This window comes from Lampetra planeri, chromosome 34 (assembly GCF_965212315.1).
Source record: "Lampetra planeri chromosome 34, kcLamPlan1.2.h2, whole genome shotgun sequence".
NCBI classification, from domain to species: domain Eukaryota; kingdom Metazoa; phylum Chordata; class Hyperoartia; order Petromyzontiformes; family Petromyzontidae; genus Lampetra; species Lampetra planeri.
In genome coordinates, this window is record NC_136140.1 from 3,627,669 (window position 1) to 3,639,877 (window position 12,209).

Below are 12,209 nucleotides of genomic sequence, written 5' to 3' on the forward strand. Positions count from 1 at the left end.
TCTTTGAAGCTTCATATCTAAATTCGTGATAATCGTTACACGTAAGTTGATCAATTGATTAAGTGCTCTGCGTTTTTGGCCCCGGTAGATAAATGGCAGATGTGCGCATTTTCAAGTCAAGGTTCATCTTTCATCAGCGTGAAATAACATTAACGAGTAAAAAACTAAAAAATAATCTCGGCGTGCGGACAACAAAACCATTTATTAGGCTGTGTTGTTTTTTGTTAACGTAATCTGATGACATTTGTTAAAATATATACGGACAAGATATGGCAGGACGGGTGTGGGGGGGGGTGTTGCTGGTGTAGGGTGTGAGCAACGCATTAGCACTCACGAGCTGAGAGCCACAAGTGACAAATCGCTCTCGGTAACATTTCGTTATCAAACAGAGTAATTGGCAACACAACACACAGACACAGACACGCGCGCACACAAAATACGATACGCGGACGACGACGACGAGGAAGAAGAAGAAGAAGACGCGCACGCGAGAGAGACAAAGAGAGAAAGGGAGAGAGACAGAGAGAGAGATACAACAACAACAAACCACACACGCGCGCACACGCCATCCTCGCAGCGGTGAGATGGTCCCGATTCGAGGCACCGGGGGCGTAAAGAGATCCAACGCCGGTGCCCGCTCCAACAAAATTGGACGCTAACGGCCGCCCTAATTGCGTTGCGCGAGGCAGCACATTAGGGCGACGGATACACCGCCGGCCCCCACCTCCCCGCGCCGATCCACTGCGCAGATTGCTATGAGTGCGCTCGGGGTCTAAGGACCCCCGGTGCGGTATCGTGTTCTCTCTCTCTCACCGCCGCAAAGTGCAATTACGGAGCGCGCTTGAAACCGGCCACCGCCACGCGCGCTGCTGCCGCCGCTGCTGCTGCTGCTTGTGCGTGATGCCCGGCCTGCCTGCAGTGATCGGAGATGTTGGGCGATGGGGCGCGGTGGGAGAGGGGGGTGGATGGAAGATGGGGGAGAGAGAGAGTCCGAAGGCCGTGGTTTAGGCAGCAGGGTGGATGGAAGATCGAAGTGCAGCTCCTGATCTCGGCGAAGATGGCACGTGGAGTCTGAGATGCGGCAAATGGCAGGTCAGTCGGGCGAGCGGTTAAGTCATTGGTTTGGCCAGTCAGTCATTTGATCCGTAGGTCATTTGATCAGTCGATCGGTTAGTTCGTCAGTCGTTTAGTCACACGGTTAGCCGGCGAGTCAATCAATCACGCCTTCACTGGGTTAGTCAGTAAGCTGGTAGTGTTATTGAAAGTCAGGTGAGGCTCTCATTTAAAATTAAAAGATAGCAAGTATTGTTTGAAAGGGAGACCTGTATTTTTAAAATAATGTGCGAATGCAAAACAGGCAACATAATGCAGTGAATTACAAAAAAATCACGACAAGCGAGAAGAAAATAATGACATTTATCCAAAGAGCAGAAACTAACGCAAGCCTGAAACAACACCATGAATTGTAAGACTGTACTGTACACACATGTTTTAAATGATACGTAATAAAAACACACGCACATTTATGTTTGTGTCACAACCTTTTGAAACCCGATGTATGCACCGCTTTAGGATCAGCACGGGATCATCACAATCGCAACCATTCTTGATTAACTTTCCTGTTGAACCGTTCTCGATCCACTGCTGAATAGCGGTCGCCTCCACGTCTGCACCCCTCCTCGTTTGAAGCTTCCAGTCGCTTCTCGAAGCCGTCACTCCCATCGCCAGTTTATCTTGAAGAAACAAGAATACAGCCCTTTGTCAATCCACTTCTGGATGAATGTCTCCCCGTGCCGTGGCGGCCTTGAGGGTTGTTTGACCATACTTCTCTATTGTTCTTGGTTCTTTCGGTAAAGTCACGTAGAAGGAAAATAATAAAATAATAAAAATAAAACAATAAAAATAAATAAATTCTCACGACGTTTTCGGCCACAACGCAAGCAGCAGTCCTCAGGTGAAGAAACAGAGCTTATGTTTAATTTGTATTACTTTATTATTTCCCTTCTACGTGACTTTACCGAAATAACCAAGAAGATGAATCCCTGCAGTCACGAAAGCTTTAAATCATACTTCTCTATTGTTGGTCAGTGCGTGTTATGGTGGAGGTGGGGGGATAGACCGGTGCAGATGATGCTTGCCGCCGTGGTTGGGAATCAAACCATACTTCTCTATTGTTCTTGGTTCTTTCGGTAAAGTCACGTAGAAGGAAAATAATATAAATAAAACATAATAAAATAGAGCTTATGTTTAATTTTTATTATTTTATTAATCCCTTCTACGTGACTTTACCGAAATAACCAAGAAGATGAATCCCTGCAGTCACGAATGCTTTAAATCATACTTCTCTATTGTTGGTCAGTGCGTGTTATGGTGGAGGTGGGGAGAGAGACCGGTGCAGATGATGCTTGCCGCCGTGGTTGGGAATCAAACTCAGCACAACGGGCTCATACCACCATAACCCTACTCCACCATCACCCCGCCGCACTGAAAAATGAAAAGGATGACAATCGTCAAGTGATAAATGGACGTGTACTGCTCACTTAGGGGCTGTGCACCTTTAATAACGTGTTACCGATTGGCACATTGCCCAGAACCCATTTTAAGGGGGGCAGGGGGGGTGGTGGTGGTGGTGGGGTTACCCAGCACTTTCAGGGTGGCAGGAACCGGGCTTGACAATGTGATCGAGTGTGCAATCTGTCACCCACTGGTCCTTCAAGTTGCCAAGTCCTATCCGCACTAAGTTAGGAAACCGTCTCGCAGTGTGCGTGGATTTATGCGACTGCTGCTGACTCATGACAAACAACGACGACATCAACAACAACAACAGCAAGAAAAACAGGGCCCTTTGTAAATCGTCTGCCCGGGTGTCTTCCTGCATACACTTTAGATCGTGCGTTCGTCTTCGGGAGGGTTTTAATTGTTTAAATTTGCGATACGGAAGATGAGAAGGTAAAGATGTCAGTAGCACACCACCTAATTGTATTTATTCAATTAGTCCGTTAAGCTCTGGCTTGTGTCTCCTAGTTTTAAACAACCATTTGTTTTATCAATTTGACCAGTACTCGGCAGTGCAAGTCCCTAATAGCAGCTCAACTTTGTACCGCGGCTTGGCCCACATTGGATCATATGTACACGCATTACCGTGCCACCCCCCCCCCCACCCCCCGTTACGGAGGGAACAGACAAGAGCTAATGAGTAAACGCCGTTTAGAAGAAAAAAGAGAACCGCATACGGCAAAAAAAGACACCGAGATAGCAACACGGGGCGGCGGGTGTCGTTCCGGCGGCCTGCACAGCTGCCGTGCGTGCTGCTCGTCCGTGACTTTGACAGAGGCTGTTGACTATTTTGACAGAGCGGGGAAAGGGGGGGGAAGAAAAACAATGGGCCCCCTTCTCTCTCTCTCTCCGACTGACGCAGATGCTCAAGCGCTGGGACCAATCGTCTGGTTTCCAATGGGCAACACAGAGCCGAGAGCGAAGGCCTCGTAATTAAAAAGTAGCGTAAGGCGATAGGTGCCGTGGCCCGCTCGACACATTACAGGGCCATTAGCAGGATGTGTTTTGCCCAACACAGGCAACGCGAATCAGTTTATGTGTCTTGAATTTCAGTGTTTTCTCTGCTCAAATTAGTTCCTCCATCACATTAGTGGCGGTGATAACTGACCCGGGGTCTTTTCGTGTTCCTGTAAACATCGCACACATTCAAGAAAGTACTTAAACATGCTTTTAACATAATGCTGTAAAATATAAGCGACTGTCCTACATGACCATATATGGAATGCGCAGTCTGTCCACGTGTCGTGTCTGTGCGTGTGTGCTCCAGTCTGGCGGGGAGCGGTGGTGCAGCGGTTAGCGCACTGCACTGCGAACCCGGCGAACCGAGTTCGATGCACATTCACAGACAACACCAGCGACGATTATCTGAACCGTTCTTGGACCTCCTCTAAGTCAGTTCGGCCTTAAACTACTACCTGGTTCAGTGCGTAAAACATCACCACCGCCAGCCTTCATAGATGCCCCTTGGCATCATTTGCCAAAACAGTATGTTAAAGGCTCTATGGGAGATATTTTTCGATATTTTATTTTTTTGTGATGATGTTGGCTACACAAACCCCTTTGTCCCTCATGCTGGTCGAAATCGGCGCTCCCTAACAGCACTTTCCCCAGCAACCTGCTTGGGCTAGATGTGGGATCTATGTCTTTGTGCTGCGGGGAGCAGCGCTGTTGTGGTTTCTCGTGCATCACTACTTATCCCCGCAACCCAGGTACGTAAAACCTGTTCTTGGCTTCCCCTAGGTAGACTCGGCATGAACGCCATTGGCCGGTGCCGTGTGTGAACGGTACTGAATTATTAACGGGGTGACTTGGAGTTGTGCTGCTGACACCATGCCCCGTGAACTATGTCTGTCCCGCATATGTACTCGCTAGCAGTGTGAGTCTGTGCAGTCCGTAAGGCTTCGCGAGGGATCTTTTTCTGTGTACTACGTGAGTGGGACTTTTATTGTGTTTTTTTGTGCGGGGGAGCGGTGGCGCAACGGTTAGCACACCGCGCTAGCGAGCGCCAGCTTTCTCGAGTGCGACCAGTAACAGCGACGGTGAACATCTGAAGCGGCCATGCGCCTTGTCGAAGTCGACTCAGCCTCAAATGAGTACCTGGGGCAAGCGTGTGCAAACATCGCCACTGGGGAGACAAAGGCGGCCGGGCGTGGTGTCGGGCACTCACCCCGATCGTGCCTTCATAGGTGCTCGCTCGCAGCACTTGCCCCAGCAGTCTGCTTCGAGGCTACACGGGGGATCTTTGTATTTGCTTTCGGTTTGTGGAGCAGTGATGTACTTGTACAATATTTACAAGCGGGCAATATAACTCATTCATTTCTACGTTTCTCCGCGTAAACAAAAAGGATATAACGGGTTTTTTTTACACATCCCATCAGCCGCGCCATCTTTTTTTTGGGCGAGCACAATTCCGGCAGCACCTCCGATTAGCGCGCTTGGTTTACGTGCGCTGCGAAAGAAGTTCAACATACACGCATGGGTGCAACAAGACTGGCGACCGGTTTGAGCATTCGTTGCCTCGTCGGCAGTACACAACGCGCACTAACTGGGATCCCCTCGTAGGTCGGCTCAGCCTCAACACGCGCGCACGCAGGGCTTCCGCGTGAGTGCGCGTCTCTTTGTTGTACGATCCCAAGCCAAATGCCCAGGAGCCGCTAGGATCCTTCCTTGCGAGGACCCCAAACAAAGCTGCATTAAAATCCCCGCCAATCTCGCATGCGTTCAGATCGTCCCGAATAATCCCACCACCACCACCCCGGCCCACAACAGAATCCTTATCGGGTTCATCTCGATGACATTTTTTTTTTCATTTGCAGGGTTCGGGCAAGAACGAGGGAGATTCGGTTCTGTGTGGCTGGTGAGCCTCCTAATTACATTTCGTCTTAATTGCATTGCTCAGAGATAGCAATCGTCGTCATCGTCGACATCGTCATCGTCTTCGTCGTCTTCACCGTCACTTACATTATTTGCCGGAATTGATAAGATTAACTTTTGCCTTTGTGGCACAGTGTATCGATTTGCACAATGCAATGTATATTTAAGTGAAATTCTTCATTTTTTGTTGTTGTTGTTGAAGCGAATACGTGGATTTCATTGTATACTATCCCTTGGAATATTCCTGTATTTATTTTTCTTTTTTTTGCTTATTTATTGTTTTAGTATTATCATTATTTGATTCCGTAAGTTAACTCTGACGATGCTATCGTTTCAATGCGACGAAATGAAGACGACGTTCATCGGCAATATCCGCAGCTGGAAGCCCACGTGGTGTGACGTCACAGGACTACTCCTCTGACGTCACTCCAGCGGGTATAATTTAGTATTTGCCCGGGCTAGATTTTGTTTCGTCACACGTCAATGGAACAAACTTTTTATTCAGTTCACACAAAATTATTTCAGAACGATTGAGCCTCGTGCAGTCGCTGGTTACTGGGCTTGGACCATCTGCTCGTCACGCTCGACAACCCGGTTCAACCACGGGTGTCTGCCGACGATCGAACCCAGGGTTTTAGTCGTTTTGAGACAGCGCGGACTCCCCGAGGCACCCTGCCGCTGATGCTTTAGCCGTGTGCACTGTTGCATGTATGTGAACTTCTTTCGCACCGTACGTAGGCAACCGTGTAAATCGGAGTTTGTGGAGTAAGGACAACAAGCTGAACACTTCTGAAGAAATTCGTTTTCAATCGATATTTAAAGGTGCAAAACTCCATTGGCTTCCTAATATCGGAACGGAAGAGCGTTCCTGACGGCCGCAGAAGCGCACTTCAATGCTTGCATTGCGGTGACCTCCGTCTTTGTTTGATGTCCAGCCAAAAGCCGCCGCCGCTGCTGCTGCTGCTGCCGCCGCCGCTGCTGCTGCTGCCGCTGCTGCGATGACCGGAGTGTCGCGTGATGATGGTCCACGCTCCTTGCCGACTGTTGATCAGAGAGCGACGCGAGTTGGAGAGAGAGAGACACATGGCAGTGGCGAGGAAGGGTCACGTGGACCAGGCTAGACGGGGCGGTGGACAGCGGTCTGCAGAAGCCTTTGTCCAGCAGTGGACAGAACGTGGCTGATGACGATGGGCACGTGTTAAAGTCAGCAGCTTGTGTAGTCGGGACCACCCCCAACGATCGTGACGATGACTTCACCTCACGTTAGCGTTGCGTCTACCCGGGGAATACACAAATCGGGTTCAGCTACGAATCATTAATGTTGTTGGGCACAGCCTGATATCGAACCCAGGTCACATGGGATCATAACAGTGTCCGAACAATTACATCACCACTTTCCCCATACATTCATACATCCGTGCATTCATACAAATACCCATGCAGATGTAAACACATGAAAATTCGTTCGTCGATACAGAAATAAAAAAACATCACCATCGGCCATGATCCATCTACCGTTGGATACAGACCTCCCAATCCGTTGTTGCCATGTCCTGGCGCTCTGCTTTGTTGTTGTGAGCGTGGCTCTTCCACCCAACCCTCCTTCGTTTCTGCAGTGAGGTCGGCTGCTTCGAAACTGCCCGGGAGCGTCTTTGGCGAGCCTCCTCTGCAGAGGCCGATTTTGACTCGGCCTGGCCATAGGCAAGGCTCAAACATCCCCAGGTCCTTCGGCGAAACAGAAGCTGCTTGGGCACGCGAGCTCCACGGCCCGGCCAATGCACGTGCACAACACGTGCACACTCTAAGACAAAGCTATGCCGTGTAGCCTACGCGGACGGTTAGGGGCAAGTTCTGCTGTTTGCGAGCACCTATAGATGCTGGCGCGGTGCGTGAGTGGGCAGTGTGGCCTGCGTCACGCCAGTCCGCCTTTGTCTCCCCAGTGCTGATGCTTAGATACTGCACCACATTCTCAATTCAAGGCTGACTCGATCTAGGGGAGGCATCGGAGCAGTTCAGGTTCAGAGAAGTCACCACTAATGTTGACCGTGAGCGGGATATCACCGTACTTAGTTAACCGTGCTAATCGGACGTGCTGTTAACTACTACACTAAGCCACACAGATCCCCCTTATAGCCTTAACAGACTTGTTTTGGGGGAAATGTGCTGTTTGGGATCACCGATGAAGGCCAGATATGCCAGGGGGTGGGTGACCAGCACCACGCCCGGCCGCCTTTATCTTCCCAGTGGCGATGTTTACACACCGCACCAGGTACTCATTTGAGGCTGAGTCGACATAGGAGAGGCCCAGGGCCGGTTCAGATAATCGTCACCGGTGGTGGCCGTGAGTGGGATTCGAACTCGGCTCAGCGGGTTCGTAGCGCGGCGCGCTAACCGCTACCCTCACCGCATTATACCACAAACTCATCTGCATCGACACACACGCAGGGTGGACGCAACCCACTTAAACGCCATTTGGCAAAAAACAGGAGCACAAGTGGCGTGTCTAATTAAATAGAATATCGGCGCGCGCGGCTGCTGCCGCCTCCTCGCCAAGAGATAGGTGGCTCGGCGAGACCATCGGAAAGCCATCACTCACGGACTAGCCGTGGCAAAACTCACTTAAGACCACGGATGCAACGTCCCGTGCAAAAAACCCTCAGATGGGGGGCAGATTCGTATTTTTTCCACCCCCCCCCCCCGAAACGCCCGGCCCGGCCGAACGGCGTGATTTTCTAGGGTTTTTTTGTTTAAAAAATTATTGTTATCAGTGCAATCAAGGACATGGCGTCAGGCGGGCTCGGAGGCTTATCTGAGCAGTGCAAAAGCAATTACCAAAATGGATGCAAGAAATTATTGCCATTAATGTCAAGGATGCGGCCGTGATAGGAATCAGCATCAATGCTCTTCTGGCAGCACGGCACAAGCATTTTCTAAGTAAAAAAAAAGTAATTTCCTTAATGTAACTGGAATGATGCCCCCCCCCTTCCCCCCGGCTTCTCGGGAAAATCGGCTGTAGAGAACGGGTTTTTTTTTTTCAATGGAGTGTTTTATTCCAGGTTTTTTTTTTGTAATATATATTGAGATAATTATTTGTATTTGTTTCTGCCCGAGTAATAATTTGGAGGGCATAGCCGAAGGTCACTGCCTGTTTTCAGTCGTGAAGACCAGTTCCACGTGAAAACACGCTGCAAATTGTAAGCACGTTCTTTAAAACAATTGATTAGGGATTTTACAATCTGCATTAACAAATATAATCCTATATTCTTATTGGTTATGTCGCTACATCGAAACCGTTGCGATTACACTGCTTAGACTACACCGATGTAATCATTCCTGCAGGTATCAAGCATGTTATGCACGCGACCATGTGTGGATACATGCGTGCCCACCTTCATAGGTGCTCGCTAACAGCACTTGCCCCAACAGTTTGTTACAGGCTATCCGGGGGATCCTTGTCTTTATACATCCGTGCATCGAAGGTGAATTTCAGAATATTATATGTATTTTTATTTTTAAGGCCAATATTAGGATCTCCTCTCGAATTGTGTAATCGTTAGCGTGGTGTGAATGGCACGTGCCATCGTGCTCAAAAAAGTGATGTCACACCTTTGGTTGGTAAAGCGACGCAATAAAAACGACGTCATTTTTACGATGACGTCATACTTTCAGATAGAGTTTATCTGAAAAAAATGTATTTTCGTCAAAAAATCTCAAAAAAAATTCAGAATTTATTTTTGTTATTTTTCAGATCATTTCGAAACCTGGAGCACATCCACGGTGTGTTACTCGTAAACATGGCAACGTTAAGCCAACGTTGCCATCTTGTTGGAACCGTTGGAGCAAAGTTGAGGCTGCTGGGCCGTGTCACCGCCCCAACAATGCGTGAGATTCATCAATCATCGCTACAAGAGGCACCAATCAGTGAATAATACCGGTGAATTGCGTGACGGGAGGCAGAGGGGGGGGGGGGGAAAGGCCTGTGTCGGGATGGAGTGGTGTGTGAGCAAATCACGACATAAAGGGGGGCTCTCTAGAATTCTAGTAGAGGCCCTTCCGCCAGCATTGGCGTGAGGAGGCAATTTCAGTGCTGGCACCCCATCCGTTACCTTCAACAGAACACACTGCCCATGTGCGTCCAGTGCTCGCCGAGCTGCATAGGCTTCCAATTGCCGAACGGATACGTCATGAGGTCGAGCTCAGTGCACACACAAAGTGCCTGACACAATATCGATTTAAAGCTTTCGTGACTGCAGAGATTCATCTTCTTGGTTCTTTCGGTAAAGTCACGTAGAAGGGAAATAATAAAATAACAAAAAAAAAATATTATATTATTATATTATATTACTTTATTATTTTGTATTTGTATTATTTGATTATTTCCCTTCTACGTGACATAATAAAATATATTATATTATTATATTATATTACTTTATTATTTTGTATTTTTATTATTTGATTATTTCCCTTCTACGTGACATAATGAAATATATTATATTATTATATTATATCATTTTATTATTTTGTATTTTTATTATTTTATTTTTCCCTTCTACGTGACTTTACCGAAAGAACCAAGAAGATGCCTGACACAAATGAACCACAATACCTTGCTAATCTCAAGGAGCATAAACCATCACCACGCAACACTCCGGTCAACCTCGCAGCCGCTTTGGTCTAGCCATCGAACAAAGACGACCACCGCAACGCAAGCATTCAGTTGCGCTTCTGTGGCCGTCTGGAACGCCCTTCCGATATTAGGAAGCAACTGGAGCAATGTACTCTTAAATCTAGATTTAAAACTATTTTTTTCCTAACTGCTTTTTTACGTTTAGTTTGTTGTCCTTCCCCCGCAATTCCGATAAGCACGGTCGGTTACGTGCGGTGCGAAAAAGGTTCAACATAACACACGTACATCGAATCGCTGGGTCTCTCTGAGCCACGGCTCTCCCTACCTCCAGCTGTGAGTTATCCCAAAGCTGAGCGAGACCCCCTCCCCCCCCGTCACCCCGTCCCCCCGTGTGCAGATGCAGAGACAAGGTCACACAAAGCCCCAACAGCAGTCGCCGTATTTAGTGTCACGATGTCGTGTTCACCATCGCCCGCCACCAACGCCACCAATCAACAAACCAGCGGGCCGTCCCACCAGGCCCAGTCCACCCACCACGTGAGCGCTGCAGAGCGACACGATGAGGCCGTGACGTGTGGAGCGGCACGTTATGACAGCGCAACGTAGGAGCGTCGTGCCCGCAAGCGTCCGTCCGCCACGCGATGAATATCCCCAAACGGCGTGCGGGTAGGAAGGCACGCGTACAAACGTACGAAAGGTCCGCGAAATATTCGTAAGAAACATATATTCATGTATTTCAAAATGTGCGTGCTGCTGACATTGATTAATAAATGTAAATTAAGTAGTCAATGCTCGCGTCTTTCGCCCCCCCCCACTCCCGGCCCTTGTACTCAGGGCCAGTTGGTACGGTCCGGATGAAGGAGGGGAGGGGCGGGTGCTTTTATGAGTTCCCCACGTAATGTCTCTCCATTTCCAGCCCTGATTACAGGCGACTTTAACCTAGATTCAAACCCAGACTCTTAGCAGTGCCGAGTCACTGCTCAGCCACCACAGCTCACATTTGCAAAAAAAAATTTACCAGGTAAGACCCACCGAGCTATATAGTTCTTTTTCAGAAGCAACCTGGCACCAAACGATATGTCAACGAAGTAGATTATTACGTGGCAATTCATAGCAGCCAAATACTCTAAAGGCATGTTTGTAAATGTAGAGGGAAAAACTGGAAGACGTGGAGAAAAATCCACACGACCACGCGGAGAGAGACATGCAAACTCCAAGTATACAGCAGGCATCGTCAGGGTCGGGATGGGACCCACGACCTCCTGCATACCAGACGAGGTAGTTAACATCTCCTAGCCACCGTGACGAGATGTTACTATGGGTGACTGCCGATGCCCGTGACATTGGCGGATAAATCCACAACCCTGCCGATGAGGCTCACTACTAACCCACAGTCGCTCTGTTTAATAAACAAACGCTACTGCGAAACGGTAATCCGGTCTGAGCTGGAGAGAAACCCATCGGCCAACTGGGATGAATTGTTGTTTCCATGAAGTGATTTTACAAGTGTCCTTCCCACTTTAAATATTTAATAGCGAACGTTCACTGAAGCAGAAAGTTAAAATATTTAAGCTCGTAAAACCTTGTTAAATCGCTGAAGCTTCGGCAAGCAAAGCGAGGTTCATTTAATGAGCACAATCCAGTTCGTAAAACGTGAGCTGGTTGTTTTGTTTTGTTTTTTTAATCACAAAAACTGTTGCACTCACTCGAGGCTAAATTCCCGTCTTGACGGACTCCCGGATCTCTCACCAGAAAAGTTCCAACGTCTCCATTGACAACGATGGCTCGAATCTCGCCACGCGTTGTTGTTCGCGGTCGTGCTGTATCAAGGCCGTAATTATAATATAATATATTGGTGGGGACATATTCCAATATTCAAATATGCCCAAAATGCCCCCCCCAATATATTGCTATAAACACTATTAAAAAAAACATTGCTATGCTATGTAAATAAAAACAACTACTTGATAAACCTTGGCCACAAGATCTGGACTTGTCTTCATATAACAATGCATAGATTTCTGTTTATATGAATGTGGTTATGGTTGTACTTTATTAATCCCTAATCTCTGCCATTACATACAATGAAACAAGAAAATATAAAAAAAGAAAAAACAGAGCAATGTAACACAATACAATATTAGACATTATT

General features: G+C 48.0%; 1 long non-coding RNA gene across 1 annotated transcript in view; it reads right to left on the reverse strand.

The window, feature by feature from the left end:
* Positions 1-553: 553 nt before the first annotated feature.
* LOC144729973 (uncharacterized) overlaps positions 554-12,209 on the reverse strand; it is a 49,863-nt gene continuing 38,207 nt past the window's right edge. The window contains exon 3 of the long non-coding RNA XR_013587770.1: positions 554-1,733. This is a non-coding gene — a long non-coding RNA (uncharacterized LOC144729973). The remainder of the gene's footprint in view (positions 1,734-12,209) is intronic.